We start from the raw sequence: 8,012 nt of genomic DNA, 5'->3' as shown, positions 1-8,012 counted from the left end.
TGGCAGAAGGGAAACCCCCAACTCCAGCCCTCCCTAGCCTTCCTGTCTCACCTAAGACCTGAGAAGCACTCTTTTACCTAGTCCCAGCCCAGATACACACAAGCTCAGTAAAGATTGAGACTCAATCATAGCACCTTAGAATACATCCCCTCCCCTAACACCTCACCACATCACCAGGGCTCCTGTGATAACAGAGGACTACAAATGAAAGGACTACATATCTCAGATTGTGTTTTAAGTCTCTCAGGAACCCGAAGACAACAGGAGAGACAAAAACAAGAACACCAGAGGAAATTAAGTCTCTGACACCTACAGCTACAGCAAACAGCAAACACAGCCTAACACCTAGCTAGACAAACAGTTGTCAGAACTAGACTCAGATCTGCCAGGGATGTCAGAATTATCACATCAGGAATTTGGATGAACTGTGATTAACATGCTAAGGCACTAATGGGAAAAGTGGACAGCATACAAGAACAGGTGAGTAATTTAGGCAGAGAAATGGAAATTCTAAGAAGGAATGGAAAGGAAATACTAGAAATCAAATATAAATGTGTGTGTGTGCTCAGTCATATCTGACTCTCTGCGAGCCCATAGACTATAGCCCACCACCTCCTCTATCCATGGGATTGTTCAGGCAAGAATATTGGAGCATGTTGCCATTTTCTCCTCCAGAAGACCTTCCCAACCCAGGGATCAAGGCCCTGTCTCCTGCATTGGCAGAAGGATTCTTTACCAGTCCACCTGGGAAGCCCAGAAATCAAACATACTATAATGGAAATGAAGAATGTCTTTAATGTGCTTGTAAGTAGACTGGACATGGTCAAAGAATCTGTGAGTTTGAAGAAACATTTAACATCTGTGCTATGTCTAAATCTAGTTCTGCTGTTGCTCTTCAAACTGTTTTGTTTTGGCTTTTTGTCTTCTAATATGCCTTGTGAATTTTGGTCAAAAGCCAGAGATGACTGGGTAAAAGGAACTGAGGAGAACAGGCCTTTTTCGTGAGGTTTTATGTTTACCTGGCTAGGGGTTAGGTTGTGCTCTACACAAGACTTACTGTATCAGAAACTCTGCAGGAGGCTCCAGAAATCTGTGTTTTTAACAAGCTTTCCAAGTAGTTCTGATGCCAAATGTTGAGAACTACTTCTGTATCATCACAGTTATGAAGATCATGGTAAACTGGATTTGGGTACAGGTAGAAGGGCATGCACTGGCTTCTATAATAGCTCTAACATTTGAAAGAGGTGAAAAGTATGAAAGTGTTAGTTGCTCAGTCACGTCTGAGGGTTCGTGACCCTGTGGAGTATAGTTCCTGTCCTTGGAATCTCTAGGAAAGAATTCTCTAGGAACGGGTAGCCATTCCCTTCTCCAGGGGATCTTCCCAACTCATGACTGAACTTGGGTCTCCCACACAGCAGGCAGGTTCTTTATCATCTGAGCCAACAGGGAAGCCCTTGAGAGAGGTAAAGAGAATTATAAAAACTGTGGAACTAGCTGGCTGTTGTTAATTACTGTTACAGTGCTACAGGAAGGAAATGACAAGCTCAGGTTAGGCAGCTCTCTACTTAAGGCACATCACGAAAGCTAGGAATCTTCTATGGAAGCCTTTAGAGAGAACGTCAGAACCAGCTTGCCTTTGAGAAATATTTGATTTTAAGACTACAGCAGAGAACATACAAGATGAGCCTAGAGCATCTTGTAGCACCAGAAAGTAAAGAAATGCTCCAAAAAAAGAAAGAAAGAAAGATAGTGACACATCAGAGGGACATAGAAGTCAACTGAAAGAGCTCCCAATGACCAAAGCTGGAACACTTTAAGCAAAAACAAACACAACAGCAACAAAATGTATTACTGGATTATAACACAAAGTATAAGATAACTATACATGAGTTCATATTGATAGAAACAATAAATAGGTAAATATGAGAGAAGAGATGAATTTTCCTTATAGGATAATTCCAATAATGTGCTTATTACAAGTACTCCCCTCTACAGAAGGTGAAGTTTATGGCCCTCCCTTTTCCTTGAGGGACTAGATTCTGTGACCTGCTTCCTAAGAACAGAGTAGGGAGAGGGAAAAATGTTAACTTTGAAGTGGAGAAACTTGGCAAATACTGCATTTACCAAGTGCTAAAAGTTACCATCACCAGATATCATGTACTCATTACAGTAATGTGATGTGGGCACTCTGCCGTTGTGATTTTCTTTCCAAAATCCCACAACACTCATCTAAGCATGAGAAAGGCATTAGACAAACTTAGATTCAGGGATAGTTTACAGGATATCCAGTCAGCACTTCTCAAGACTGGTAAAGTTGTGAAAAGCAGGGAAAGACCGAGAGACTGTTACAAATCTGAGGAGACTAGGGGAGGTGTAACAACTTATGTGAATTGTGAAACTCCTGTTTGCAGAAAAGGGTTAGCATAGCAGGTCTGAGACTGCAATCCTTAGAAAGGCCTGCTTGTCATGCCATTATATTAAGTAAATCAACAACAAGGATTTATTGTATAATGCAAGTAACCATAATCAATATCTTGTCATAACCTATACTAACAGATAAGAATCTGAAGCTGTACACCCAAGACTAACACAGTATTGTAAGTAAATTATAGTTACATTTTTAAAAAAGCAACTAGAGATTGTCATATTAAGTGAAATAAACCAGAAAAAGAAAGGCAAATATTGATACCACTTACATGTGGAGTCTAAAATATGACACAAATGAATCTATGAAACAGAAACAGAATCAGGGACCTAGAGAATAGCCTGGTAGTTGCCATGGGGGAATAGGGTGGAAGCCGGTTGAATGGAGTATTTGGGGGTAGCAGATGCAAACTGGTACATATAGAATGGATAAGTAGCAAGGTCTATTGTATAGCCAGGGAACTATATTCAATATCCTGTGATAAACCATACAGAAAAAGACTATGAAAAAGAATGTATGTGTGTGTGTGTGTGAAACTGAGTCACTTTGCTGTACAGCAGTAATCAACATGACATTGTAATTCAACTGTAGTTCAGTAAAAAATAAAGTTAAAGAAAGGGAAAAGCCTGCTTGCAAGGTTGACCCTTGATTGGCATCTGGGAACTTAGATTTGGGGAAAGTTGCCATAATACCCCTGATAAGGATGACTCCTGGTGCCTGAAGTGTTTGTACAAACAATATGGTTTATGCTGAACATCTGCTTTCCCTCTGAGAGGCTGGAAGTATGGGTGGGTGTTAGGTAGAAGGTGACTGTGTGGCGAGCCCCCAATAAAAAACCCTGGGCATTGAATTTGCAATGAGCTTACCTGGCAAGTGACATTTCACACATGTTTTGGGTTGATTTAGGCAATGGCACCCCACTCCAGTACTCTTGCCTGGCAAAGCCCATGGATGGAGGAGCCTGGTAGGCTGCAGTCCATGGGGTCGCTGAGAGTTGGACGCTACTCAGTGACTTCACTTTCACTTTTCACTTTCATGCATTGGAGAAGGAAATGGCAACCCACCCCAGTGTTCTTGCTTGGAGAATCCCAGGGACGGTGGAGCCTGGTGGGCTGCTGTCTACGGGGTCGCACAGAGTCGGACACGACTGAAGCGACTTAGCAGCAGCAGCAGCAGCAGCAGGCAAGTCCTATGTGCCGCCCCTGAGAGAGGACTCTTGGAAGCCCATACTCCAGACTTTACCCTATGTACCTTTACCCTTTGCTTATTCTGTTTTATATCCTCTAGTTGTAAAAAAAAAAAAATACAGTCATGAAGGTGACTATATGCTGAATCCTATGAGTCCCAGTGAATCATTAAACCTGGTGGTGATGTTGGGGACATCTGGCACACCAGAATTGGATTCTGGAAAACAAAAGAGGCCATTAATGTAAACGATGGTAAAATCCCAACAAATCTGGGGTTCAGTTAATAGTAATGAACTGTTAGTTTCTTAGTTTTGACAAATTTACTATGGAAATATAAGATGTTAACCACAGGAGAAAGGAGTGAGAAATAAATGAAACCTCTCTGTACTATCATTGTAACTTTCTTGTAAATCTAAAATTATTTGAAAATAAAAATTTTATTTCAAAAATACACAAACCCACAGATTGAACCCGCATCTCCTGCATTGGCAGGCAGGATCTTTATCACTGAGCCACCTGGGATGCAATTGTGAGAGTGTGCTTAGTTGCTCAGTTGTGTCCAGCTCTTTGTGACACCATGGGCTGTAGCTTGCCAGGCTTCTCTGTCCATGGGGATGCTCCAGGCAAGAATACTGGAATGGATTGCCATGCTCTCCATCAGCAGATCTTCCCAACCCAGGGATCAAACTCAGGTCTTCCACACTGCAGGCAGATTCTTTACCATCTGAGCCACCAGGGAGGCCCAGTTGTGAGAGCAGCAGAATTTAAAGGAAGGTTGAATGCACGACCCATAGCAGAGTGGAGACTAAAGTCAGGGCCCTGCAGGGGAAAGGATGAGACCCAGACACCTAGGATGATGGGGATATCTGGGTGGATACTCTGTAAACTCCGAGCTGATAGATTACCTCGATATCCTGGACCCACAGAAGTGGTGTGCTTGACCCTTCTAGAGTACAGTGGCTCCCGTAGCCTGAAGACCATAGAGAAGCTCCACCTGAGGAAGATGCCTTCCAAGATGCGACTTTCCCTTCTCAAGATTTCCCTTTGGATCCAGAACCAACCAAATCACTGCTTTGCTTACCTCAATCCTTATTTTCTGAAGTACTGAAAAGAGGTCATGTTCCTTAATCTTTTGTGAGGGAGAAAAAAAAAAGATTTCCCACAACCCCCTTTAGTGTTTCTAGACCAATAACTAGCGTCAAATTTCAAGTGCCTCTCTTCTTCATGGCCTGACCGGGGAAGCACTGACCCTTTTATAGAAAAAAAGTGTTATTCACCAAATTTGTACTGGCAGAGTTGGAAGAACACACCTGGGGATAGATTTTGTTATATGTTCAGAGAAAGTGGTGTGAATTAAAAAATATAGATTTGTAGAGTGTAAACCTAAAATAACAGCAACAGTTAACAAAAAAATCCTAGACTGAATTCAACTGAAATTGATGAGATCATTTTGTTATTAGGGAGACTAGGGCTCAAAAGAGGTTGTACTACAGAAATTTTGCACACCTGAACTTGTGGACTGCCATTGACATATTTTTTAGTTCTTCATTAACTTCATTAGGTGAAGTAACAATGAGCTATCTTTGTATATCTCCCTGTTTCTAATACAGGGTCTGGATCTTAGTGACTATTAGACATTTTTTAAATTGGATTCACCAAGAGACTGGAGTTACTTGGCACAGAAAAGTAAATACCTAGAGATTCTTAAGCACGTTTGCTATTAAAGATGTGGAAGAGTTAAAGAATCTCTTTAAAATGTGAATACTTTCCAAAGGTGAATTCTCAGCCCTTTGCTCTTATCTCAATACAGTCTCCTCTACAACATCTCTTCTTCAAGTGCCTCCTAAACTAGCTGTCTGGCCTGCTTCTTAACATATATCATGCACACTGCAGCCAGGTTAGTATCTGGGAACTTTTTGTGTACTCCTCTGCTGCTCAAAATCTTTAAATAATCGATGATCTAGTGCCTTCAGTGATAAAATTAAAAATTCTTAACTTGCTCCTTAAGGCTCTTTCCTGTGTTTCCTCAGGTCTATCTGGCCTCATTTTCCATTCCAACACTGTCTTCAGTTCAGTTCAGTCGCTCAGTCGTGTCCGACTCTTTGTGACCCCATGAATTGCAGCACACCAGGCCTCCCTGTCCATCACCAACTCCTGGAGTTCACTCAGACTCACGTCAGTCGAGTCCGTGATGCCATCCAGCCATCTCATCCTCGGTTGTCCCCTTCTCCTCCTGTCCCCAATCCCTCCCAGCATCAGAGTCTTTTCCAATGAGTCAACTCTTCACATGAGGTGGCCAAAGTACTGGAGCTTCAGCTTTAGCATCATTCCTTCCAAAGAAATCCCAGGGTTGATCTCCTTCAGAATGGACTGGTTGGATTTCCTTGCAGTCCAAGGGACTCTCAAGTCTTCTCCAACACCACAGTTCAAAAGCATCAATTCTTCGGCGCTCAGCCCTCTTCACAGTCCAACTCTCACATCCATACATGACCACAAGAAAAACCATAGCCTTGACTAGATGGACCTTAGTCAGCAAAGTAATGTCTCTGCTTTTGAATATGCTATCTAGGTTGGTCATAACTTTCCTTCCAAGGAGTAAGCATCTTTTAATTTCATGGCTGCAATCACCATCTGCAGTGATTTTGGAGCCCCCCAAAATAAAGTCTGACACTTTTTCCACTGTTTCCCCATCTATTTCCCATGAAGTGATGGGACCGGATGCCATCATCTTCATTTTCTGAATGTTGAGCTTTAAGCCAACTTTTTCACTCTCCTCTTTCACTTTCATCAAGAGGCTTTTTAGCTCCTCTTCCCTTTCTGCCATAAGGGTGGTGTCATCTGCATATCTGAGGTTATTGATATTTCTCCTGGCAATCTTGATTCCAGCTTGTGTTTCTTCCAGTCCAGCGTTTCTCACGATATACTCTGCATATAAGTTAAATAAGCAGGGTGACAATATACAGCCTTGACGGACTCCTTTTCCTATTTGGAACCAGTCTGTTGTTCCATGTCCAGTTCTAACTGTTGCTTCCTGACCTGCTTACAGATTTCTCAAAATATATCTGGAGTAGTACACTAGTAGTAGTACACTACAGCTACAACACTGTCTTAATTCCAGACAAATCCACCTAGAAAATCTCCAGATATATTTTGAACATCCTAGGTTCAATGTTTTTTGAAAATCAGCTTCTCTTCACCTGCAAATGTTTCCTCGTTACTTGTTAACCTATCTTTATGATACAAAATGCAACCACTTTTCTGAACTATGCCATGTATAAAGGTTCTCTCGTCTTTGTTTCAAATCTTTATACCAGAGGTTGTGAAATGGTTTTGTTTGGCCCATTGTTAAAATGTTGCAGTCATTTTTAGGATTAAAAAAAATAATCACTGATAAATTGGAAGGTCTAGTAGGGTCCACACTTCAACTAATGGCTTAAGTTTACTGGTAGTTGCCAAGTACTGTTTAGTTGCATTTGAAAGGTATTTACTGAGCTTTATTTGAAAGGTATTTATTAGGTGCTGGACACTGTTTTAAATCCTGGGGATACAGCAGGGAACAAAAATAATCATGGGAGTTTATATTCTAAAGAGAGAGATAACATAGTAAGTAAATTAAATATTGTTGTTTATTATTGTTTAGTTTCAGTCCTTTCCAACTCTGAGACCCCATGGACTATAGCTTGTTAGGCTCCTCTGTTCATGGTATCTCCCAGGATACTTAGGTGAATTGCCGTTTCCTCCGCCAGAGGATTTTCCCAACTCAGGGATGGAATCCACGTTTCTCCCGTATTCCAGGCGGGTTCTTAACCACTGAGCCACCGGGAAAGTCCCAAGACATACTAGGAATTTTTTTATATATTAAGAATTTATTGGCCCTAATACATTATGATATATATTATTTTGAACTGTGGTATTGGAGAAGACTCTTGAGAGTCCCTTGGACTGCAAGGAGATCCAGCCAGTCCATCCTAAAGGAGAATAGTCCTGAGTGTTCATTGGAGGGACTGATGTTGAATCTGAAACTCCAATACTTTGGCCACCTGATGCGAAGAACTGACTCATTGGAAAAGACCTTGATGCTGGGAAAGATGGAAAGCAGGAGAAAGGGACGACAGAGCAAGAGATGATTGGATGGCATCACCGACTCCATGGACAGGGGTTTGAGTAAACTCCGGGAGCTGGTGATGGACAGGGAAGCCTGGCGTGCTGCAGTTCATGGGGTCGCAGAGTCGGACACGACTGAGCGACTGAACTAAGTTGAGTCCAGCAGTATTCTCATGGCGAGACCACGATGGAAAGCGAAAAGACAGGAGTAGGCAGAGCCATTATTACTTCGGCCGCTACTTCTAGGGTGGTTATTCCCGCGGAGTTTAGGCGCCGGAGGAGAGTGCCACCCTGCA

Source organism: Oryx dammah, unplaced genomic scaffold, assembly GCF_014754425.2.
Source record: "Oryx dammah isolate SB20612 unplaced genomic scaffold, SCBI_Odam_1.1 HiC_scaffold_27, whole genome shotgun sequence".
In the NCBI taxonomy this organism is placed as follows: domain Eukaryota; kingdom Metazoa; phylum Chordata; class Mammalia; order Artiodactyla; family Bovidae; genus Oryx; species Oryx dammah.
The sequence above is the reverse complement of the archived record's forward strand: the minus strand, read 5'-3'. Positions refer to the sequence as shown.